Source organism: Schistocerca serialis, chromosome 9, assembly GCF_023864345.2.
Source record: "Schistocerca serialis cubense isolate TAMUIC-IGC-003099 chromosome 9, iqSchSeri2.2, whole genome shotgun sequence".
NCBI classification, from domain to species: domain Eukaryota; kingdom Metazoa; phylum Arthropoda; class Insecta; order Orthoptera; family Acrididae; genus Schistocerca; species Schistocerca serialis.
The window spans coordinates 324,826,813-324,854,202 of NC_064646.1; the positions used below are offsets into that span (position 1 = coordinate 324,826,813).

General features: G+C 44.7%; 1 protein-coding gene across 1 annotated transcript in view; it reads left to right on the top strand.

Annotated features, from left to right (window-relative positions):
• The window catches only part of LOC126418987 (mucin-7-like), a 159,672-nt gene that overhangs the window by 51,132 nt on the left and 81,150 nt on the right, over positions 1-27,390 (top strand). The window lies entirely within an intron of this gene.

The window sequence follows — 27,390 nt, forward strand, 5'->3', positions numbered from 1 at the left end:
AATTTGTTGAAGGTTTCAGGAGGTGTGTGGCGTCAAACATGTAGGCACAGATCGCGCAATTCCTGTACATTACGGGTCGGTGGTTTGTGGGGTTCGCTCGATAACGTTCCAGATGTGTTCCATCTAGTTCAGATCAGGCGATTCTGATGTCCAAGACATCAACGTGAGTTCACTATCATGCTCCTCAAATCACCGTAGCACGACTCCGGCCTTGTGACACGCATAATTATTCCGCTGGAAAATGTCATCGCCGTCGGGTAAGACATCAAGCATTATGAGATGCCATTACTCTGCGTTAATGTTCACGAAGTTTACAGCTGTCATGGTGATTAGATCGCTACATCAGGTCCCAGGTTTCAGACTGCCATCCGCCTGGATGACAGCGTATGTGGACAAGACCATCGACATGATGTACAAATAAACGTGATTCGTCCAACAGAGTGACACGTTTCCATTGATCTACTGTCCTATCGCATCAGTTTATCAATCTCATAATTGTTTTTTTTGCAGCTCATCGGGGCTCCCTCTCCTGTGCCAATTTCTTCATCTTAGGGTAACGCTTACAGCCAAACGTTCTCAGTTATTTCTTTGTATATATTCTCATCTCTCCTCCCAAACAATTTTTCTCATCTGCAGTAACTTCTAGTTCCTAACGTCTCTCGCGTCCGTCGGCCGTCGTAATTTAATATATTATTATTGTTATTATTATTTTTATTATTTTGATTGTTGCCGACTTACGTGGTGGGCCTTGATAAAAATGATACTCCATTCAATTTTGATTTACGATTAGATGCTTTTGTGAAGTTCTCCTTTTTAACAATATTAATCTTAAACTATTTGTTATGTTAATGAATGTCAGACTCGCTGAATCTTAAAACATGAACGTATAAGCTGAACAATGTAATACACTTTTCATATTAATTTCCTCGGCTAGTCAGCACACTTTAAAGCAAAAGATCTTTAGTTATTAACCACAATTGCGGCCCACACACGCGAGAGTATTTTTCCTTACCTCCGTTAACCATTGCCTCGTAGTCGGAGTTCTGGCTCTGGCTGTCGGCTATGGTACTGAAAATAAGAATCTTAAAGCTACGTATTTCTGCAACGTCTGGCGGCTGTGGATAAAGATGTTTATTATGTTAATAGCGTGCGAATATTTCGCTTCCGCTAAATTTTATAAGTTAATATCGCCACGTAATGGCGTCGTTGGCTGCATCGGCCGCTGCGATTGTTGGACTGTAAATTACTCGAATGCAGGTTAATTCAAGGAAGGCGGACATGAAATCGGGATCACCTCTTACAAATTAAAAGTGCACAATAATATTATATCAATATATTATATGCTTAACTCATATGCTTACATTTGCCAGCACTCGCAAGATGTCCGTCCACACATAACCAAGACAAGAGAAGTGAAGACGACTAAAAAAATTAACAAAAGAGCGTATCTTGTCGCCTCTTTAGATCATTTACTTATGTTTCATTGCACTCGAAACTCACACAGAGAAGTTATTACTTTACGGCTACATGATAAAAATATATTATTCAATTTTTAAATGTATCTTCTTTATAAATTCTGTTTTTTAAGTCTTTTCGTAATATAGCACTGGGGACGCTATATTGCCCCCCGAAATGTTTATGTCATAAAAAATGTTCGTGGTTTTTGACATAAATATTTCCTGTTTCATGTCTACAGTGTCCACACACAGGTTTTTCTTTCACAGTCTACATATGTCATATCGTATGTTTAAATCGTTGTAATTACTGAGGTTTGTTGCACACAACGTGTAATACATATGACGTTATTTACATAACAATATAATATACAATTGGTTACGTATACAGTCATGTACAAAAGGACATAGAATACAATTAGTTTCATTTTGGCTGCTTCTTTTTAGGGTTGCAACTTTTGCGGTGTTCAAAGGTATACAATCACGAGTTAGTCTGTAATACTTTAAGTCCCAGGGGTGTCACCTGTTCGCTCCCCATTTGGCACGGCCGTAGGGAGACCCTGGGGAAAACCTCGGCGGAGCGACAGACTAACTGCTTTGGTTACTTTCACTTAATTTTTTTTTTGGGATGTCATTGGAGTACCGGATGTGCATACTTTGTCAACAATTTTTCGTTGCACTATGCAAAGAAATGAGGTCATAATAACAATTGATTGCGGTGTCGTTGATGATCTACGCCGCGACGTTTAGCTCGCGACGGCGCCGGTTGGTGTGTTCGGTGCTCGGAGTTCACGGCGGCTGCGGAGAGGTCAACGCCCGCTCGACGCCAGCGTGTCTCTCGCCGTCGCGGAACGTCAGAATCAGCTGATCGGCTGCACGGTTGGCGATGCGCTTCTGTCTCGCCCGGGCGTGGCGGAGTGGGATGATATTCGTCCCCCGCGCTTGTTGGCAGGAGTCAGCTCTGCTACGCATCTCCGACGTAGTACATGAAACATACACACAACCAACGTAATATTTGTTTCCTGCTGCAGATAGTTACGCTAGTGGGAAAGAAACATTTATTAGTGCGGCAGTTGTTAAGTTTTCGCCAGTTTCCGAGTGTCAAGCCAGCACTGTCCTGCAGAATACATGACATGGATCTTCTCCCGTGAACGCAGATTTGATGCTCCACTGTTTCCATTACACGTCAGTTTTTATCTTGATAAAATTATTTATGTTTTCGCCGCACTCGCAGGCGCTGGTGAGTGTCCCAACACGAGCTTAGCACAAACATTCGCCGTTTCTGCGGTCGCTGTTTTTGCAACAGTCTACGCATCACATTCCAATCTCGCATTTATTGTACTCACTGAAATTACAGTCTGTCCCAAAAATATTGACTGTGGGTTCACTTCACGTTAACCGTTCACATTTGTAAGCAAATTCACAGTTTTTCGTGCGTAATATTGGCGTTTGTTGTTTTCACCGCTGTTGAACGTTCAATACTAGCACTTCACTGTCCGTATCACAGTTTCACCTTCACAGTTTTCACACTGCTTAAGAGTAACTGTTTCGAATAGTACAAAATCAATAATGTATTTCATTCAGTCTGAACTGGATTTTGGCTCGTGCTGGATTTTACCAGTCTCTCCCACTAATTATCTCTTTTCATTTTCCACTTAGCGTCGTACCTGCCTTCAGATTTTTTGACTACACAATTGTATTTCCGTCTCATCTGAGGTAAGTCCCCATGTCATGTCTGCCCACTCATTGCGTACTTGCCCTCTAGAGCCAGGCTCGACTTTACAAAACTTTGCCTCTCGCATTATTGTACACATTTTATAATCTAGGCCCAGCGTGCAAGTTCCTAGATTAGTGTTAGATTTGTGACTTTTGTTTACACGATAAATTCGTGCAAATCTCTGCCTTAGCAGATGGCAATATATTTTAACAGTGCTTAGCGGTAGTCGCGTATACTGATTTGCTTTGTACCTTGTCCACAACACATGAGGTACATCTACATCTACATTTATACTCCGCAAGCCACCCAACGGTGTGTGGCGGAGGGCACTTTACGTGCCACTGTCATTACCTCTCTTTCCTGTTCCAGTCGCGTATGGTTTGCGGGAAGAACGACTGTCTGAAAGCCCCCGTGCGCGCTCTAATCTCTCTAATTTTACATTCGTGATCTCCTCTGGAGGTATAAGTAGGGGGAAGCAATATATTCGATACCTCATCCAGAAACGCACCCTCTCGAAACCTGGCGAGCAAGCTACACCGCGATGCAGAGCGCCGCTCTTGCAGAGTCTGCCACTTGAGTTTATTAAACATCTCCGTAACGCTATCACGGTTACCAAATAACCCTGTGACGAAACGCGCCGCTCTTCTTTGGATCTTCTCTATCTCCTCCGTCAACCCGATCTGGTACGGATCCCACACTGATGAGCAATACTGAAGTATAGGTCGAACGAGTGTTTTGTAAGCCACCTCCTTTGTTGATGGACTACATTTTCTAAGCACTCTCCCAACGAATCTCAACCTGGTACCCGCCTTACCAACAATTAATTTTATATGATCATTCCACTTCAAATCGTTCCGCACGCATACTCCCAGATATTTTACAAAAGTAACTGCTACCAGTGTTTGTTCCGCAATCATATAATCATACAACAAAGGATCCTTCTTTCTATGTATTCGCAATACATTACATTTGTCTATGTTAAGGGACAGTTGCCACTCCCTGCACCAAGTGCCTATCCGCTGCATATCTTCCTGCATTTCACTACAATTTTCTAATGCTGCAACTTCTCTGTATACTGCAGCATCATCTACATCTACATCTACATCCATACTCCGCAAGCCACCTGACGGTGTGTGGCGGAGGGTACCTTGAGTACCTCTATCGGTTCTCCCTTCTATTCCAGTCTCGTATTGTTCGTGGAAAGAAGGATTGTCGGTATGCCTCTGTGTGGGCTCTAATCTCTCTGATTTTATCCTCATGGTCTCTTCGCGAGATATACGTAGGAGGGAGCAATATACTGCTTGACTCTTCGGTGAAGGTATGTTCTCGAAACTTTGACAAAAGCCCGTACCGAGCTACTGAGCGTCTCTCCTGCAGAGTCTTCCACTGGAGTTTATCTATCATCTCCGTAACGCTTTCGCGATTACTAAATGATCCTGTAACGAAGCGCGCTGCTCTCCGTTGGATCTTCTCTATATCTTCTATCAACCCTATCTGGTACGGATCCCACACTGCTGAGCAGTATTCAAGCAGTGGGCGAACAAGCGTACTGTAACCTACTTCCTTTGTTTTCGGATTGCATTTCCTTAGGATTCTTCCAGTGAATCTCAGTCTAGCATCTGCTTTACCGACGATCAACATTATATGATCATTCCATTTTAAATCACTCCTAATGCGTACTCCCAGATAATTTATGGTATTAACTGCTTCCAGTTGCTGACCTGCTATTTTGTAGCTAAATGATAAAGGATCTATCTTTCTGTGTATTCGCAGCACATTACAATTGTCTACATTGAGATTCAATTGCCATTCCCTGCACCATGCATCAATTCGCTGCAGATCCTCCTGCATTTCAGTACAATTTTCCATTGTTACAACCTCTCGATACACCACAGCATCATCTGTAAAAAGCCTCAGTGAACTTCCGATGTCATCCACAAGGTCATTTATGTATATTGTGAATAGCAACGGTCCTATGACACTCCCCTGCGGCACACCTGAAATCACTCTTACTTCGGAAGACTTCTCTCCATTGAGAATGACATGCTGCGTCCTGTTATCTAGGAACTCCTCAATCCAATCACACAATTGGTCTGATAGTCCATATGCTCTTACTTTGTTCATTAAACGACTGTGGGGAACTGTATCGAACGCCTTGCGGAAGTCAAGAAACTCGGCATCTACCTGTGAACCCGTGTCTGTGGCCCTCTGAGTCTCGTGGACGAATAGCGCGAGCTGGGTTTCACATGACCGTCTTTTTCGAAACCCATGCTGATTCCTACAGAGTAGATTTCTAGTCTCCAGAAAAGTCATTACACTCGAACACAATACGTGTTCCAAAATTCTACAACTGATCGACGTTAGAGATATACTGTAGGTCTATAGTTCTGCACATCTGCTCGACGTCCCTTCTTGAAAACGGGGATGACCTGTGCCCTTTTCCAATCCTTTGGAACTCTACGCTCTTCTAGAGACCTACGGTACACCGCTGCAAGAAGGGGGGCAAGTTCCTTCGCGTACTCTGTGTAAAATTGAACTGGTATCCCATCAGGTCCAGAGGCCTTTCCTGTTTTGAGCGATTTTAATTGTTTCTCTATCCCTCTGTCGTCTATTTCGATATCTACCATTTTGTCATCTGTGCGACAATCTAGAGAAGGAACTACAGTGCAATCTTCCTCTGTGTAACAACTTTGGAAAAAGACATTGAGTATTTCGGCCTTTAGTCTGTCATCCTCTGATTCAGTACCATTTTGGTCACAAAGTGTCTGGACATTTTGTTTTGATTTACCTACCGCTTTGACATAAGACCAAAAGTTCTTAGGATTTTCTGCCAAGTCAGTACATAGAACTTTACTTTCGAATTCATTGAACGCCTCTCGCATAGCCCTCCTCACACTACATTTCGCTTCGCGTAATTTTTGTTTGTCTGCAAGGCTTTGGCTATGTTTATGTTTGCTGTGAAGTTCCCTTTGCTTCCGCAGCAGTTTTCTAACTCGGTTGTTGTACCACGGTGGCTCTTTTCCATCTCTTACGATCTTGCTTGTCACATACTCATCTAACGCATTATGTACGACGGTTTTGAACTTTGTCCACTGATCCTCAACACTATCTGTACTTGAGACAAAACTTTTGTGTTGAGCCAACAGGTACTCTGAAATCTGCTTTTTGTCACTTTTTCTAAACAGAAAAATCTTCCTACCCTTTTTAATATTCCTATTTACGGCTGAAATCATCGATGCCGTAACCGCTTTATGATCGCTGATTCCCTGTTCTGCGTTAACTTTTTCAAATAGTTCGGGTCTGTTTGTCACCAGAAGGTCTAATATGTTATCGCCACGAGTCGGTTCTCTGTTTAACTGCTCAAGGTAGTTTTCAGATAAAGCACTTAAAAAAATTTTACTGGATTCTTTGTCCCTGCCACCCGTTATGAACGTCTGAGTCTCCCAGTCTATATCCGGCAAATTAAAATCTCCACCCAGAACTATAACATGGTGGGGAAATCTACTCGAAATATTTTCCAAATTATCCTTCAGGTGCTCAGCCACAACAGCTGCTGAGCCAGGAGGCCTATAGAGACACCCAGTTACCATGTCTGAGCCTGCTTTAACCGTGACCTTCACCCAAATCATTTCACATTTCGGATCTCCATCAATTCCTTCGATACTATTGCACTTCTTATCGCTATAAACACGCCTCCCCCTTCACTGTCTAGCCTGTCTCTGCGGTATACATTCCAATCTGAGTTTAGGATTTCATTACTATTTACGTCTGGTTTCAGCCAACTTTCTGTCCCTATGTTGTGACCGTTTATTAATGAGAGCAGTTCTGGGACCTTTCTGTAGACGCTCCTGCAGTTTACTATTAGCACATTAATATCGTTATTCCCTGTTGCATTTTGCCTACTCCTACCTTGCTGCGTCTCAGGAGGTGTCTTGTCGGGCCTAGGGAGGGGATTCTCTAACCTATCTACTAGGTCATTTATATATATTGTGAAAAGCAATGGTCCCATAACACTCCCCTGTGGCACGCCAGAGGTTACTTTAACGTCTGTAGACGTCTCTCCATTGATAACAACATGCTGTGTTCTGTTTGCTAAAAACTCTTCAATCCAGCCACACAGCTGGCCTGATATTCCGTAGGCTCTTACTTTGTTTATCAGGCGACAGTGCGGAACTGTATCGAACGCCTTCCGGAAGTCAAGAAAAATAGCATCTACCTGGGAGCCTGTATCTAGTATTTTATGGGTCTCATGAACAAATAAAGCGAGTTGGGTCTCACACGATCGCTGTTTCCGGAATCCATGTTGATTCCTACATAGTAGATTCTGGGTTTCCAAAAACGACATGATACTCGAGCAAAAAACATGTTCTAAAATTCTACAACAGATCAACGTCAGATATATAGGTCTATAGTTTTGCGCATCTGCTCGACGACCCTTCTTGAAGACTGGGACTACCTGTGCTCTTTTCCAATCATTTGGAACCTTCCGTTCCTCTAGAGACTTGCGGTACACGGCTGTTAAGAGGGGGGGCAAGTTCTTTCGCGTACTCTGTGTAGAATCGAATTGGTATCCCGTCAGGTCCAGTGCACTTTCCTCTGTTGAGTGATTCCAGTTGCTTTTCTATTCCTTGGACACTTATTTCGATGTCAGCCATTTTTTCGTTTGTGCGAGGATTTAGAGAAGGAACTGCAGTGCGGTCTTCCTCTGTGAAACAGCTTTGGCAAAAGGTGTTTAGTATTTCAGCTTTACACGTGTCATCCTCTGTTTCAATGCCATTATCATCCCGGAGTGTCTGGATATGCTGTTTCGAGCCACTTACTGATTTAACGTAAGACCAGAACTTCCTAGGATTTTCTGTCAAGTCGGTACATAGAATTTTACTTTCGAATTCACTGAACGCTTCACGCATAGCCCTCCTTACGCTAACTTTGACATCGTTTAGCTTCTGTTTGTCTGAGAGGTTTTGGCTGCGTTTAAACTTGGAGTGAAGCTCTCTTTGCTTTCGCAGTAGTTTCCTAACTTTGTTGTTGTACCACGGTGGGTTTTTTCCGTCCCTCACAGTTTTGCTCGCCACGTACCTGTCTAAAACGCATTTTACGATTGCCTTGAACTTTTTCCATAAACACTCTACATTGTCAGTGTCGAAACAGAAATTTTCGTTTTGATCTGTTAGGTAGTCTGAAATCCGCCTTCTATTACTCTTGCTAAACAGATAAACCTTCCTCCCTTTTTTTATATTCCTATTAACTTCCATATTCAGGGATGCTGCAATGGCCTTATGATCACTGATTCCCTGTTCTGCACATACAGAGTCGAAAAGTTCGGGTCTGTTTGTTATCAGTAGGTCCAAGATGTTATCTCCACGAGTCGGTTCTCTGTTTAATTGCTCTAGGTAATTTTCGGTTAGTGCACTCAGTATAATGTCACTCGATGCTCTGTCCCTACCACCCGTCCTAAACATCTGAGTGTCCCAGTCTATATCTGGTAAATTGAAATCTCTACCTAAGACTATAACATGCTGAGAAAATTTATGTGAAATATATTCCAAATTTTCTCTCAGTTGTTCTGCCACTAACGCTGCTGAGTCAGGAGGTCGGTAAAAGGAGCCAATTATTAACCTAGCTCGGTTGTTGAGTGTAACCTCCACCCATAATAATTCACAGGAACTATCCACTTCTACTTCACTACAGGATAAACTACTACTAACAGCGACGAACACTCCACCACCGGTTGCATGGAATCTATCCTTTCTACTTTGGGTGATGTACACCGCGCACTCATGTTGTTTAGTAAATTATGATTGAGCATATTTCAGGATCGGTATAGACCTAAATACGTGGAACAACATATACAATATAATATTGAATTTTCATAAGTGTCATTACTACTACAGTTCAAAAATATTCCTGACACACTAATGAAAAATTCTTTCATCATTACATGCTGTAGAATTTTTTTAAAAATGTTTTTAAAGCATTTTTAAAAATGAAATTTGTAAATTATTCTTAAACCTACGTTCATTTTTTCTTTCAAAATGCAATTGCTTAAAAATACTGTTATTCCTTAACATCTACAAAATTGAATCGCACTAATCTTATGTGCTTCATTGTCTTTAAATGTTACACTAAAATCTGAACATGTACACACAGAAAAAATACACTCTAAACTTAACCCAGTATTCACATATGTAAAAGTTGCTCTACTGAGCGAACGTCTTTAAGTCTTTGTAAGTATTTTTCTTGTTTACTTCGTAACTGCCTCCTTATTTGACCACGGGATGGTGTAGTTTGCGTGACAGAAAGTATCGTGAGGTACCACTTCGATGTTATAGGGGTAGCCCTCGATAACACCGGGTTTTTCCGAAAACACATTCTCATAATCTGTAAGTAGCTGAGTCAATTCGTTTTGTTGTGCTTCTGTCAAAAGTTCTGGCTCCCTGACTTTCATGGCTATCAGTTTCCTTTTTTCCTCTTTGTCTTCAGTAATAAATTCTTTATAATATGCTTGTCTTGTACTTAAGTCAGAATATAAATTCATTATCTGTATTCCTTCGAATCTCGACTGAAAGCTCCGGCAATATTTACCGTGCGCTTCCCGTGTCCTCAACAATGGCAAAATTACACGTCTACCCTAATTCATAAGGCTTACTTCTCCGCACAAGAGGTCGATTTTTGCGTCCCTCTGGCGTAAAAATTCCATCCCCAGGATGCAAGCAACACCTAATCCCTTAACTACTAGGAACGAGCTTTTCATTGCTTCATTTCCTACCGTAAACTCAACTTGCACCTGGTGCTTTATGATATGAGATTGTGCACCTATTGCACCTGTTACACGACAATTCTTCACTGGCAGTACTGGTATTCTACTATTTTGACTCAAGTACTTGTAAAAATTAGCACTCATGACATTGGTTGACGCACCGGGTTCGACTATTAGCTGTATTGGTGCTCCGTACGTATCTGCTTGCAATATAGCCTGCACAACACTTTTGTCGGTTCGGTTGCATTTCTGCGGTATGTCTACAAGTTCCTTTTCTATTTTTATTCCCTCATTGTATCCCAGCATACAAAGTTTATGGTTGTCATCCGTGAATGTGCCCTCACTACACCATCCTGCAGCCAACAACGGAGAGCGTATTGTGGCTGTCTTTAGTTTAACGGATGAGCGTTAATGGGTTGACATTTGTCTGTCACTTCCACTAACCTCACATTGTGGTTCTGGTTGTTGTTGTTGCTACTGTTGGGTTGGCCGCCCTGCCTCCCCGATGGCGTAGTTTGATACTGTGTATGGCTCTGGTTTTGCGGTGGTCGGTTGTAACTTCCTGACATGTTCTGTGACGGACCTGGGTTGGCGTTCCTACGTGGCGCTGTGTTTTGTTGCCACTGTGGTGTCGGTTCATTACAACCACGCCACTGGTTTCGGTTGTTCCGCCATTGCGGATTGCCGTTACCATTATATCCTTTCGTCATGAGTCCATCATGATGTCTCTTCCGATTTTGACGATTATAACCGTTGCCGTTATAACCATTGCCATTGTTTGTGCCTCGATTCTGTTGCCGGTGCTCTTGCCTATTCCCGTTACCATTTGGTACTAAGTTTATACCGTTACTGTGGCTGCCATTGTAATCGGCTTTTTGTTGATTACAGCCTGCATGGTTCCACTTGTTTTCGGTTTTGATATCTTCGATCAATAAGTCAACAGAATCCACTATTTCCATGAATCGTTCTATATCGTATTCCGGCAGATTAATGAAATATCTTTTAATTTCACTGGCGCATTCATTTTTATTAATCTGATTATGTCACTATCGGACATTGGCTCGTCCCAGTACCTGGTTTTGTTTATATACTTTTCAAAATATTTGCGTAACGTTCCCATCTTAGGATTGTACATTTCTGGACTGTATAGCTCCTTTCGTAGTCTTTCTTGGACGCTATCGGACCAGAATTTTTGCAAGAAAGCACCTTCAAACTGTTTCATCGTTAGACATTTTTCGGACACGTCGGTGGCCCACAGTGCCGCGTCACCTTGAATAAAGGAGACCACGAACTGTATTCTTTGTCTTTCCGTCCATGTCCTGGGAAACACATTCCTGAAGCTCTTAATAAATACAACAGGATGGACATTTCGTTTTTCGCTATTGAAGGGTTGGAATGTCCTGTGTTTTATTACATTGTCCCCTTTTTTGCACATCTGATTGCTACATTCTGTGACCTTCATTACTTCGTGATGTGCGCTGCACGGTATCGCATGTTGTTCGTGCTCATAATTCACATTAGGTTGCGGTTGCGCACTCGCACCCTGCATACAGTCTGCGTTATTACAGTAATCAGTACGCGGAGTCGGATTCATTATCTGTCCGCCACTGTTGACATTGCTTTCCAACACAGACAGTCTCCGCGCGACCTCCTGTTGCCAATTTGGCGACTTCGCTGTCACACGGGATTTGATCTGTGTTAATTCGGCATGTAGTGCGGCAGCGCTAGCGTCAATATTTACACTCGCGGCCGCAGTCGCTTGTTCTTCAAATGGTTCAAATGGCTCTGAGCACTATGGGACTCAACTGCTGAGGTCATTAGTCCCCTAGAACTTAGAACTAGTTAAACCTAACTAACCTAAGGACATCACAACATCCATGCCCGAGGCAGGATTCGAACCTGCGACCGTAGCGGTCTTGCGGTTCCAGACTGCAGCGCCTTTAACCGCACGGCCACTTCGGCCGGCTCGCTTGTTCTACAGCTGTTTTTGCGTCGCTTTCAATCTTTGCAGATATCTCGCGATCCTTTACTTCTAGCCATTCATTTAATTCTTTTTCGACTTTTTGAGCATGCACTTCCAAATATGCGTCAAGACTTTTCCGTGCATCTATCTCCACATTATCCACGCGGTTGGTTAAAGTCTGGACATTTTCTTCAAGCCTAGCCTGCGATATCTGTAATTTTTGCATCTCACCGGCTAAGCTTTGCACAAGATCGGGTATTTATTTGCAAGCGTCCCGCATCTCGGCAAGTTCGCTTTGGATACTGTCTAGCTTCGCTTCACTGCGCTGCTCCTGCTCAATGAGCTTTTGCGTTAATTTTTTCTCCTGCTCATGTAGCATCTGAGCCAGTTTTTCGTCTCTTTGTTTTTCCCTCTGTTCTGACATTCTTTCTTTTTCCTTTTCTTTCTGTTCTCTTTGTTGCTCTTGCTCATAGAGCATCTGAGCCAGTTTCTGATCTCTCTCCCTATCTCTTTCTTCTAACCTGCGCAGAAATTCTGCAAATGGGTCTGCAATCGGTGAGCATACTGGTGCCCCGCTTAATCTAGCACTCGATTGGCCCCCCTGCCCAGGCAGTGGAGTTGTTGTTATTCTGTTCCCATTCTGCTGTGGAGCGTCATTCACCGTCCACAGATCCTCGTCCCCCGCTCTGGAAATTATGTTATCCGAGGCGGTGGCTTGGGATTCGTTTGCGTATTGCAAATGACCCTCACTTTCCATATTAACAAAATTTTGTTCGTCTGGTACGGATGCCTTAGCTTGTCCTATCTTGCCCATAATAAATTCGCTTTAAGCCACTGACGAATCTTTAACACTGATACACACACGAATAATTATCCCCTACAAAAATAAACATATAAATACACAAAACGAATAATTATCCCCTCCAAAAATAGACACATAAATACACAAAACACCGAAGCTATCTCAGGTGCACATGGGTTCGATATTCCGCACAGAGCTACACGGGATACTTGCACAATAGGCCTTACCTTACTTATTTTTCTTTCTCGCAATCCTTTTTCTTTTCTACACTTTTTCTTCTCCAGCTCTCCTCAGGGTGTGGTTTTTGTTCTTGTACGTGTAAAAGAATTCATATATATGCCTATATATATATATATATATATATATATATATATATATATATATATATATATCTAATATTGCCTACATATTAACAACACCGAAAGTAATATCAATGAGTATAAATTCATTGAGGTATGGAGAGAGGAAAGCTGCTAGGTATTTCAATAAATACCGTCAAAGCTGGACGCAAAGTAAAACGGAATTTGTGAAACTGCTTCCAGAATGTCTAGGAATGAACACAGTTCTACAAAGCTGAAAAAATTCTGCAATTATTCTACTTCACAAGAAACAAGACAGACAATATACAGGGTGCCGTATGGGGTTTCTTCAGATATTTGAAATTTTGTTTTTGCAGTGCGTACCTGGAGTCAACCTAAGCAAATACAGCACATAACATCTTTTACACGACGGTCATTATCGACGGAAAGCATTGTTTCGTTTCCTGTTACAAACGAAACGATTTTTAAAACGGAATTTTACACGCGTATTCGATAGAGCGGTCCCCAAATTAGTCAAGGGATTTGTTTTCTCGATATGAGTTAACATGGACAGTAAAACATAATCAGTACTCCAGCAGCGATTGAGCAGATCTGCTGCATGGCGGCAGCAGTCAATGTGGGCTAGGGCGGTATTGTCGCTGTTGATGTAATCGTTATTTTTCATGTTTTCTTTCCCTGTTAAAACACATAGATAAAACGAATATCGCACTAGACTAATTTGGGACCGCTCTATCGAGTGAGCACGTAAAATTCCACTTTAAAAATCATTTTGTTTGAAAGGGAAACAAACCGACGCTTTCCTACAACACCAGGCGTCGCACGAAAGATGTGGTTAGCAGTATTTGTTTGCTGACTCCAGCTACCACTGCAAATCTCTGCGGAACCACCAGAGAAAATGCGCCTGACGACTCTTAGACGAGACAGTCTGTGTAAGGAAGCTGTAGAAGTTTCCTGGCCGCTCTTTTTCACTAAGCAAAATACACACATCAAAAAAAGTTTTGGATCACCTCAGTTCCGAGAGTTCCGGAACCTGTACAGAAAATTGGAATAGAGATCAACATAAACATCATTTCTGCTCTTTTTATTGCTCATGAAAACCACACACTGCATGTTGTACCATCAAACAGCGAGACCTTCAGAGGTGGTGGTCCAGATTACTCTACACACCGGTACCTCTAATACCCACTAGCACGTCCTCTTGCACTGATGCGTGCCTATATTCGTGGTGGCATACTATCCAAAGTTTATCAAGGCACTGTACGTCCAGATTGTCCCACTCCTCAACGGCGATTCGGCGTAGATTCCTCAGAGTGGTTGGTGGGTCACGTCGTCCATAAACAGCTCTTTTCAATCTATGCCAGGCAAGTTCGATAGGGTTCATGTCTGGAGAGCATGCTGACCACTCTAGCCGAGCGATGTCGTTATCCTGAAGGAAGTCATTCACAAAATGTGCACTATGGGGGCGCGAATTGTCGTCCATGAAGACGAATTCCTCGCCAAAATGCTGCCGGTATGGTTGCACTATCGGTCGGAGGATGGCATTCACGTATCGTACAGCCGTTACGGCGCCTTCCATGACCACCAGAAGCGTACGTCGACCCCACATAATGCCACGCCAAAACAGCCGGGATCCTCCACCATGCTGCACTCGCTGAACAGTATGTCTAAGGCGTTCAGTCTGACCGGGTTGCCTCCAAACACGTCTCCGACGATTGCTTGGCTGAAGGCATATGCGACACTCATCGGTAAAGAGAACGTGATGCCAATCCTGAGCGGTCCATTCGGCATGTTGTAGGGCCCATCTGTATACCGCGCTGCATGGTGTCGGGGTTGCTAAGAAGGACCTCGCCATGGACGTCGGGAGTGAAGTTGCTCATCATGCAGCCTATTTTGCACATTTTGAGTCGTAACACGACGTACTGTGGCTGCACGAAAAGCATTATTCAACATGGTGTCGTTGCTGCCAGGTTTCCTCCGAGCCATAATTCGTAGTTACCAGTCATTCACTGCAGAAGTAGCCTTTGGGCGGCCTGAGCGAGGCATGTCATTGACAGTTGTTGGCTCTCTGTATCTCCTCCATGTCCGAACAACATAGCTTTGGTTCAGTCCGAGACGCCTGGACACTTCCCTTGTTGAGAGCCCTCCCTGGCACAAAGTAACAATGCGGACGCAATCGAATCGCCGTATTGACCGTCTAGGCATGGCTGAACTACAGACAACACGAGCTGTGTACCTTCTTCCTGGTGGAATGACTGGAAGTGATCGGCTGTCGGACCCCCGTCCGTCTAATAGGCGCTACTCATGCATAGTTATTTACATCTTTGAGTGGGTTTAGTGACATGTCTGAAAAGTCAAAGGGACTGTGTCTGTGATACAATATCCACAGTCAACGTCTATCTTCAAGAGTTCTTGGAACCGGGGTGATACAAAATATTTTTTGATGTGTGTAGGTTGTCTCGTATTTTTTAACAACTAAAATTTTATGGTTTATTTTAACACATGCACTAGACGCGTCAGTTTCTCCAAACGGGAAATCAGCAGCTTACACTGATTGTTCGGCGTGTAAATGAAGCACATCATTACTTCCAGCTTCTGCAGGAGGAGGATCTCACGAAAGAATGGGTACCCCGAAAGGCACGAATCAGACATGAAAAAAAAAAAAAAAAAATGAGTCCGATCATTTCAGTCTTAAGTAAGGATTTGTTTCAAATTGTCACACTACTCTGTGTGGTACTTAACAGGTTTCAGGTGTTTGTTCATTATATGAGCTGCGTTTATACATTTGAAGTACTGCAAATATACCAACGACCTTGACACAGTGGTAACACCAGTTCCCTTCAGATCGCTGAAGTTAAGCACTGTCGGGGTTGGCTAGCACTTGGATGGATCACCGGATTTGCCGAGGGCAGTTGGCAAACATGACGCACTCAACCTTTGGGAGGCCAATTGAGGAGCTATTTGATTAAGAAGCAGCGGCTCCGCACGCGAAAGCTGACAACTGCCGGGAGAGTGGTGTGCTGACAAGATGCCCCTTTATATCCAAATCCAGTGACGCCTATCCTCTGAGGGTGACACGGCGGTCGGTCGGCACCGTTGGGCCTTCCAAGGTCTGTTCGGATGGAGGAGGTCTATTGCAAATACGACCGTACGGGCACCAAACGGTTTTGTACTACACTTTTCGTTTGTACAGGTTTTTGAGTACTTGTTGGCCCGTATACGTGGTGCAGATCCTTGTTAGCAGCTCTTATAACAGAGTTTCTGACTTTGCTGAACTTAGTACAGTCGTCGCTGCCATAGACATCTGGCCGAGCCATGTTCGGCGATGTTTACGCCTTCGGTGGAGGAGAACCAATGTGTAGCCGCTTGTCTTGCCTTTTGTATTTATGAAATTATGTAGTCATTTTTTCGAAAATTTCACTGCAAACTTCCACAAACGTCAAACAACTTAGCACCTGTGTCCAAAATATGTCGAATACCGTTAAAAAAGTTTATAACACTTCTCAGGGCAATAGGCGGCCGGCTGCTGCCTCCGAGGCAGTACGACGGGTGATCTAGATCGTGGGACATGTGATCAGTATGTTGCCAACCGCTCCAGCCGTTATTGTCAGTAGATGGATCCTGCTATTTATGTAAGCAACTCATTATTTAGCCTCACTAGGCTGAGTGCACTCCATTTCAGACGTCCTTATCTGCACCGGAAGCAGCGACGCTTGCCATTCGTCTACAAAATGGTTCAAATGGCTCTGAGCACTATGGGACTCAACTGCTGAGGTCATTAGTCCCCTAGAACTTAGAACTAGTTAAACCTAACTAACCTAAGGACATCACAAACATCCATGCCCGAGGCAGGATTCGAACCTGCGACCGTAGCGGTCTTGCGGTTCCAGACTGCAGCGCCTTTAACCGCACGGCCACTTCGGCCGGCATTCGTCTACAGAGAAGCTCTAAAGAAGTATACTGGTGTCCAAAAGGAAAGCAACAAAGGGAAGTTTTGCAAGGTTACTTTTATTTTGCCACAAAACAGTATAAACAGGTGATAATGAAGTAGAAACAATGCAAATAATTCAGAACGTAAACAACTACGAGAAGCGCAACGGTAGACAAAAATGTGCTCCGTTTTTTCCATTTAAACGGATTTGCACACTCAACTCCGACAACTGGTTAATGCGCTCAGTATGGTGTGCTCCCCTCTGGCGACAATACAGGCCTGACAACGATGGGACACGCTGTGAATGATGTCATCTGTCCCACGTTGCGGCAATAACGCCCCTCCTTTCTGCAGAGTCTCTCGCAGTCTTGGAGAGTGGTTGGTAGGTGCTGAAGTGATGCAAGCCGCCTCTCTAGTGTATAGCAGATACGCTCTATTGGATTCAAATCGGGAGAGCGAGTGGGCCCCTCCATCTGTGCAATATCTTCCAAGACAACATCAACCACCTGTGCTCTATAACGTCGAGCATTACCGCCCATCAATACGAAGTCTGGGCCCACAGCACCTCACAACAACCGCAAATGAGGTCCTAAGATCTCATTACGATAGCTCGCAGCAGTTATACCTTGCCGATTTACCCGTACAATTTCATGAATAGGTGTTCGAGTGGTAAACATAATCCCTGCCCACACTTTTAGAGATCCTCCTCGGTAACAGTCTCTTTCCACAATGGTTGTGTACCGAAATCGTGTTCCACCTTCCCTCCAGATGCGAATCCATCGAGAATCACTCTCCAGACTAAATCGGGAGTGATGTGTGAAAACAGCATTGGGTCGCTGTTCGACCGCCTAGGAGGCATGTTAATGACACCACTTTAGACGTTCCCTTCTGTGAAGACGCGTCAGAGGTAGACGTACAACAGGTCTCTGACAGTAAAGGCCACTCTGCCGAAGCTTTCTGAACACCGTTTGTCTCGATACAACACGTCCAGTGGATGCTGCTAGTTGCCTTGCAGTACAAATGCGGTACTGTTATGCCCTTATAGCCAATGACGGTCCTTCTTCTGAAGTCATACGTGGTCGGTCCTGCCCTGGTATTCGGCATATAGTTTTGGTCTCTATAAACTGTCGCCACATCCGGGAAACAACAGAATGATTCACATTAAGCCATCGGTCCACAACAGTTTGCGACTGTCCCGCTTCCGTTTTTTCTATGGCCCTCCACTACAGTTACTCTGGTAGGCATGTTCTCTGTGTCATTCTGCATTACGTTTCACAATATTTCATAAACACACTATAAGTGTTAGGCGCTACGAACAAATGACATATCTGTTCAAATTACATGTCAACATACACTGAGGTAACCACTTTTTGCCCAGCATGTTGCGGCAACTCGACGTGGCATGGACTCAAAAAGTCATTGGAAGATTCCTGCAGAAACGTTGCCTCTATAGCCGTCCACAATTGTGAGAGTGTTGCCGGTGCAATATTCTGTGCACAAAGCGACCTCTCGATTATGTTCCATAAATGTCCGATGGGATTCATGTTGGGCTATCTGGGTAGCCAAGTCATTCGCTCAAACTGTCCAGAATGTTCTTAAAACCAGTGGCGAACAACTGTGGACCCATGACATGGCGCATTGTCATCCGTAAAAATTCCATCGCTGTTTGGGAACATAAAGTCAATTAATGGCTGCAAATGGTCTCCTAGTGGCTGAACGTAACCAGGATCTGGTCCATTCCATGTAAACACAGCCCACACCATTATAAAATCATCACCAGCTTGCACAGTGCCGTGTTTACAACTTGTTCAAATGTGTGTGAATTCCTAAGGTTATCGGTCCCTAGACTTACACACTACATTAAACTAACTTATGCTAAGAACAACACACACACCCATGCCCGAGGAGGGACTCGAACCTCCGGCGGGAGGGGCCGCGCAATCCGTGACATGGCGCCTCTAACCGCGCGGGCACTGAGCGAGGCTTGACAACTAGGTTCAAATGGCTCTGAGCACTATGGGACCTAACATCTGTGGTCATCAGTCCCCTAGAGCTCAGAACTACTTAAACCTAACTAACCTAAGGACATCACACACATCCATGCCCGAGGCAGGATTCGAACCTGCGACCGTAGTAGTCGCGCGGTTCCGGACTGAGCGCCTAGAACCGCTAGACCACCGCGGCCGGCTTGACAACTTGGACCCATGGCTTCATGGGGTCTGCGCCACACTCTAAATCTACCATCAACTCTTACCAACTTAAATCAGGACTCATTTAACCAAACCACAGTTTTCCAGTTGTATAGAGTCCGATAGGGCCACGAGCCGAGGAGAGGCGCTCCGACGACTCATGCAGTTAGCAAAGTCGCTCCGTCGGTCGTCTTTGCCATAGTCCGTTAACGCCAAATTTTGCCCCACTGTCATAACAGATAAATTCGTCGTTCGTCCCACATTGATTCCTGATGTTATTTCACGCAGTGTTGCTTGTCTGTTAGTACTGACAACTCTACGCAAATGCTGCTCCTCTTGGTCTTTAAGTGAAGACCGTCGCCCACTGCGTTGCCTTGTATTGTCTGAAATCTGATGTCTTTGGCACAGTCTTGACACCGTGGATCTCGGAATATTGAATTTCCTTCCGAAGTGGAGCGTTCCATGCATCGAGCTCCAACTGCAGTTCCACGTTCAAAGTCTGTTAATACCCGTTGTGCATCCATAATCACGTTGGAAACCTCTTCACATGAATCACCTGAGTAGAAATAACAGCTAGGTCAATGCACTGCCCTTTTATACCTTGTGTACGTGGTATTACCGCCGCCTGTATGTGTGCATATCGACATCCCTTGACTTCTGTCACCTCAGTTTATAACCTCAAGAATGGTTTTAACGAAGTCACACTTTGTACTCAACAACAATTATTCTATTAACCCAGCTGTCTCGAAACTCCGTCGAGAGGAGCTTTGCTATTGACCACCCTATAACAGGTAAAAAGGGGTACATAACTGTCGCCAACATTTGCAAGTTGAGTTCCAGATGAGACCGGTGCCCCTCACCCAGATGGGATCAAGGTCATACTTGCCTGGCATCTGCAATACTGTCCATCTCGGTTTTCAGACTCCGCATCAACGGGACATGACCTTTCGCTTCGGGCACTGCAGGGACAGTTGCGCCCTCTATGTGACCCAGAGGTGTCTGGGAAATTCAAATTCAGTCCCGACACGACTGCAGCAGTGCCGTGTCGATCACGGCGCACTTACATACCCTTTACTTGGCGACCCCTCCTCAGCCCCCACCCATCGCAGAGTTTGCACTGCACGTCCTGCCCCGTCCACACCCAAAAAGAAAAATAAGTTGTACAAAGGATCTTCGATAAGAACTTTTGAGTGCATAAAAAGATAAAAATTTATTGTTGAAATTAAGTAATTTACATGTACTGCTGTGTATACCATCCATCATAGTGAATGAAATATTTTTATTTATTTATCCAAGTCCAAAAAAGCTAAAAAAATATAATCCTAAAACTATTGTCCAATTTTAATGAGTGGCAGAATTTCATGCTTTGAAAGTCCAATGTTCAGCACTAAGAACGGCAGGGTCGATCGTTGCAACCAAGTCCTCCATATCATAGTGTTCGCTCAGACGACTGGAACCCAACAAACCTGAAACTGGTCGTGTCTTAAATGAATCATGTGCAGTTGTGACTGGTAGCGGATTTCATTATACACGCTATAAAGCAAAGCTCCCAAAAATTTGTAGGTTTGAAATCTACCACATGTAATTTAGTCCATTTAGAGATCTACTGACTTAAAAATTTATATATATTTAAGCACAAAAACAACACCATAGATAAAATTAACCATTTTAATTTCATAAAATACACTCCTGGAAATTGAAATAAGAACACCGTGAATTCATTGTCCCAGGAAGGGGAAACCTTATTGACACATTCCTGGGGTCAGATACATCACATGATCACACTGACAGAACCACAGGCACATAGACACAGGCAACAGAGCATGCACAATGTCGGCACTAGTACGGTGTATATCCACCTTTCGCAGCAATGCAGGCTGCTATTCTCCCATGGAGACGATCGTAGAGATGCTGGATGTAGTCCTGTGGAACGGCTTGCCATGCCATTTCCACCTGGCGCCTCAGTTGGACCAGCGTTCGTGCTGGACGTGCAGACCGCGTGAGACGACGCTTCATCCAGTCCCAAACATGCTCAATGGGGGACAGATCCGGAGATCTTGCTGGCCAGGGTAGTTGACTTACACCTTCTAGAGCACGTTGGGTGGCACGGGATACATGCGGACGTGCATTGTTCTGTTGGAACAGCAAGTTCCCTTGCCGGTCTAGGAATGGTAGAACGATGGGTTCGATGACGGTTTGGATGTACCGTGCACTATTCAGTGTCCCCTCGACGATCACCAGTGGTGTACGGCCAGTGTAGGAGATCGCTCCCCACACCATGATGCCGGGTGTTGGCCCTGTGTGCGTCGGTCGTATGCAGTCCTGATTGTGGCGCCAAACACGCATACGACCATCATTGGCACCAAGGCAGAAGCGACTCTCATCGCTGAAGACGACACGTCTCCATTCGTCCCTCCATTCACGCCTGTCGGGACACCACTGGAGGCGGGCTGTACGACGTTGGGGCGTGAGCGGAAGACGGCCTAACGGTGTGCGGGAGCGTAGCCCAGCTTCATGGAGACGGTTGCGAATGGTCCTCGCCGATACCCCAGGAGCAACAGTGTCCCTAATTTGCTGGGAAGTGGCGGTGCGGTCCCCTACGGGACTGCGTAGGATCCTACGGTCTTGGCGTGCATCCGTACGTCGCTGCGGTCCGGTCCCAGGTCGACGGGCACGTGCACCTTCCGCCGACCACTGGCGACAACATCGATGTACTGTGGAGACCTCACGCCCCACGTGTTGAGCAATTCGGCGGTACGTCCACCCGGCCTCCCGCATGCCCACTATACGCCCTCGCTCAAAGTCCGTCAACTGCACATACGGTTCACGTCCACGCTGTCGCGGCATGCTACCAGTGTTAAAGACTGCGATGGAGCTCCGTATGCCACGGCAAACTGGCTGACACTGACGGCGGCGGTGCACAAATGCTGCGCAGCTAGCGCCATTCGACGGCCAACACCGCGGTTCCTGTTGTGTCCGCTGTGCCGTGCGTGTGATCATTGCTTGTACAGCCCTCTCGCAGTGTCCGGAGCAAGTATGGTGGGTCTGACACACCGGTGTCAATGTGTTCTTTTTTCCATTTCCAGGAGTGTACATAAAACGTAATTTTCTCTCCACAAAAGTTGTGGGCCAACGTCATATAGTTTTAAACATGGCTGTTACTCAGCAACCATGTACTAGTTTCAACATAGTATTATACAGCCAACCGGTTGCACACATCGTAATGGTCGATCACAACCGATTGGCTGTATAATCCTATTTTGAGCCTACAAATCTAATTTTCATAATCTGGTTAATAATTTGTCATAATCAACCTTATGCAGTCTGAATGATGAGGCGGTTGTATGATACCTCAATACAAACAACAACCTCGGTTTTGAAAACACGGTTATTTGACTGATCGTTACCTCCGTCGAGGACATTGTCGTTTCGTGGAAACTGGAAAACTGAGGTATGTGTTGCCTACTGGAGGCGGAGCTTGTTCCCTCCCACACCGTGTGTCACACCTCATCCCGCGGAAAACCCTGAGTGCTCTTCCCTCTCACCGCAAGACCCGGTCACAACAAGTTACAGTTTGCGAGTAGCAACCTCACCATGGAGGAGAAAAGACTGTTGCTTGGCGCGAGCGTTGAAGGCGGTGAAATGTAGATGGACACGAAAGAAGCGGAGGCAGTGTTGCTGGATTTACCGCTAAGTACCGTGCAAAACACTCGTTGTCAAAAAACTGAAAGTTTGGAAAAGCAGCTCATCTAAACATATTTCGGACATAGGTATTGCAAGATCGACCCATAAAGCCATGTCAATCGACTAGTCGATCCCGATCGACAGGTTGAACACATCTGCTCTAAACGAACAGTCACTGAGTTCAACAGGACCCAATATGGAATGAGATTTTCACTCTACAGCGGAGTGTGCGCTGATATGAAACTTCCTGGCAGATTAAAACTGTGTGCCGGACCGAGACTCTAACTCGGAACATTTGCCTTCCGCGGGCAAGTGCTCTACTAACTGAGCTACCCAAGCACGACTCACACCCCCTTCTCACAGCTTTAATTCCGCCAGTACCTTGTCTCCTACCTTCCAAACTTCACAGAAGCTCTCCTGCGAACCTTGCAGCACTAGCACTCCTGCAAGGAAGGAGAGCTTCTGTGAAGTTTGGAAGGTAGGAGACAAGGTACTGACGGAATTAAAGCTGTGAGAAGGGGGTGTGAGTCGTGCTTGGGTAGCTCAGTTAGTAGAGCACTTGCCCGTGGAAGGCAAAGGTCCCGAATTCGAGTCTCGGTCCGGCACACAGTTTTAATCTGCCAGGAAGTTTCAGGACCCAATATGGATAAAATTCACTTAAGCCAACAAGTGTTCAGAGATCTCCCTTGCCCCACACTGCCAAAGTTCATCGCTGACATCTAATCCTCCAATTAATTTTGCACGTTGTCACTCGCTAATCTTCGGAGGGTCTTCAGAGACCCGTGTTGGAGATGGCATTGTGATGATTCCTTCCGTTTTGTTGTCCATAAACCTCCAGAAAACTTTGCGCTCCGCTACTCAGTTCGGCGGGTTTCTGCTAACGGTGGAATTCTTGCTGTTGTAAGGAGGAAACTTCTTTCGCATTTCAATCGTGATGGATAAGCATAATTTCCAAACCATGGATGCCTTGGAACTATTTTTCGCTTCTTCTTTTCAATTTCTGCTGCTAGCTTTCTTTTTAAATCCAGAGCTGCTACTCTCACAAGTGAAAAGATCTTATTAACTGGAGTTGGTCTTAGGCACGCTTTGACTATGCGTCCTGTATCATGAAGAACAAGTCAACCTAGCTTGTGCGGAGTTACTCCAGACTGTAGCAGCGTATTACGCAGCAGAGAAGTGCAGAGCAAGAGCAGATGTGAGAAGGACCCTGGACTATGCTCCCCACTTTGTGTTTGTCAGTCTGCGGGCGAGATTGTCCCTGGTGCATATCTTCTGCCTGGTATCTATACAGCATTTGTAAGTTAAGGTACGATCCAATTTGAACCGAGGTATTTCGGGTGTTCACAGTGGCTATAACTTCGTAATTCCAGGTCGTGTTCATTCTTTTTCTTGCCTCCTTCTTGCGAAGGTGGAATGCACACACACCCAGGCTTTATCTGGATCGACTTAATGCTTTCCAGCAGAACACTCGTTCTTTCAATGAAATTTTCTATAACCTTTCGGCACATTAACTCCGCTAATTCTGAAATTACACTCTGAATCTCTGGAACCGTGGAAGCGATCGTGTTTAGTTGGCGTACACACGAGATTTCAGATACCCCACAAAAAGAAATCACTTGGCGTCAAATCACAAGTGGCGGTCAGTTCATATCACAGTTGTGAGAGTTCAGTCATTCAGGGAACATCTCTCGTAACAAGGCCGCTAAAACTACACGCTATTCCGTTCACCATGAAGCGCTCAATTGCTTACCACAAAAGAAAAGAACAAAGGAAAAAAAGTCTCCAACGATCAGTGCTGCCAACTTACAAGAGAATAAACGGCGAGCATTTTACAAGTAGCGTTCTTTATGGGACACCCTTTTATTAAGTTGCTGAGTTGGGTAGTGCAGTTTCAGAAACGGTTTCCCACACGACGCATGCACTGTGTGACGTCACGCGAGAACCAAATGGTTGGGACGTCGGCTCCGATTGCCAGTGACGCTTCGGCCCGTTCTTCGGGCTCTGGGGCCCGTTCTTCGGGCTCTGGGTGGTGGTGCATCAGGACAATGAGCTGGAGAGTCATGCGGTGATCGGCGCCTGCCACACAACACTGGATACAGAGCATGCGTTGTGCCTGGAAGATCCTGGCCTTTCTCAGCAGCATTTATTAACAATCTGCGATACGTAAGCACAAACAAAATGAAAAATTTGGTATCACCCTGTACAAGCGCGTATTGCTTTAGAAGTTCGTTGAAGAATGGTTCAAAAATGGCTCTGAGCACTATGGGAATTAACATCTATGGTCATCAGTCCCCTAGAACTTAGAACTACTTAAACCTAACTAACCTAAGGACATCACACAACACCCAGTCATCACGAGGCAGAGAAAATCCCTGACCCCGCTGGGCATCGAACCCGGGAACCCGGGCGCGGGGAGCGAGAACGCTACCGCTTCGTTGAAGAAAATGTGTTTTATTTTACAAGGGGCGTTCAATAAACAATTCCCCACAATTTTTTCCTCAGAACATGTTTGTTCTTGAGAGTTAGAATTTAGTGTCAAAATCAGTCAAATGGCTCTGAGCACTATGGGACTCAACTGCTGTGGTCATTAGTCCCATAGAACTTAGAACTACTTAAACCTAACTAACCTAAGGACTTCACACACATCCATGCCCGAGGCAGGATTCGAACCTGCGACCGTAGCAGTCGCACGGTTCCGGACTGCGCGCCTAGAACCGCGAGACCACCGCGGCCGGCTAAAATCAGTCAACATTTCTTTTATATGGACTATTCGGTTGGTGCGTAAGTTCGAAGCGTTTTTGCGTAACTTTAATAAACAAAACAGGTAAACACAACAGAGACTTTGATCATCAATAATATATTTTCATTCACTATTTACAGCATTCTGTCAATGCTGGGGTAGCTTTTCGATTCCGCGACTGTAGAAATGACGTGGTTTTGAGGTGAAGAACTCGTCAAGTTCGAAGCGCATTTTCATCCGGAAATGAAGTTCCTTGTAGATCTGAGGGTTGAACATCAGGTGAATAAGGTGGATACGGAATGACTTCCCACCCCATCTCCTGTATGTTGTTTTTGTCACTCTAGCAGACTGCGAGCGAGCGTTGTCGTGGAGTAGCGTAACTTCACGCAATCTTCCTGGTAGTTGTTCTTGGATTGCATCTGCAAGACGTCTTACTTGTTGACAATAAAGATCAACGGTGATGGTTATACTGTGGGGAAGCAACTTGTAGTACACCACACTTTTATTATTTCACCAGATGCGTAACATTATCTTTTGTGGGTGTGCACAGGTCTTTGTACGGGGAGCTGCTGTTTTGTTTGGGCTCACCCATTCTTTTCCTTTTTTTATATTAGCATAAGACACTATTTCTCGTCACCAGCAACTATACACGGCAGCGATGGTCGGTGTTTTAAGAGCCAATCGATGATCACTAAGCAGAGATGCACATATGGTCACATGCTGATTTTAATGATTTTGGCTTAGAACATGCGGTCGCAAAACACTGAATTTTTGAACCATCTCCATTGCATGCAAATGTTTGGCGATGGTGGTGATCACAGTTCATAACTTTTACGATTTCTCGAGTACACTAGCGTGGATCATTGTGGATAATGCTTTTGAAAGATCTTTCTCAAACCCTGAAGGCGGAGAGCTACTACTATCAAAACAATCCTCCTTAAAATTAGAAAACCAGTTTCTTGGCCGGCCGGTGTGGCCATGCGGTTCTAGGCGCTACAGTCTGGAACCGCGTGACCGCTAAGGTCGCAGGTTCGAATCCTGCCTCGGGCATGGATGTGTGTGATGTCCTTAGGTTAGTTAGGTTTAAGTAGCTCTAAGTTCTAGGGGACTGATGACCACAGATGTTAAGTCCCATAGTGCTCATAGCCATTTGAACCATTTTTAGCCAGTTTCTTGCCATCCTCTTTCCAACGGCATTATTCCCACGCAAATGTTTTTGGCTGCCTCTGCTGCTATCAGCCCTCTATTGAACTCAAACGGAAGAATACTTCAGAAATATTTCTCCGCTTGGTACTCCATTTTATAGCGTCCACAGCTCCGCTCACTATTTCCAAATGACAGAATGACAATATACAAACTCAAATAACAACAAGGAACTACAAATGGAAAATGAAACCCAAAGCAATCGCAATATGAAAATGCGAAACAAAAATACCTCGCACTTATTCGCCTATCATATATTTTTCTGCATAGTCTCTATCATGCTCTTGGCCTTACGTGAGGGTTGTGTAAGAGCAAGATTCCCTGTTGGTAAAATCTCTTGTCCAGTGCTCTTAGACATGTTTTAAGTGCATGAGTTACGCTATCGTCATATTCAGACTGTGTCACACGTAGAAAATCCGTAAGTGGTCCAACAAATGGGAATCTGAGGACGCCAGGTGGCTGAGACAATAATTTCCAACTCACTTTGGTGATTTGTTCTTGGATTCTGTAATTCGTGTGTGAGCGCGCATTTTTATATTGTGTCAACATTTCTTTTCGATTCTTATCTGAGCAAACACGCCGGAAACAGTTCGCCCTTGAATTAGTGGTTGGACCTTTTGGCAACACATT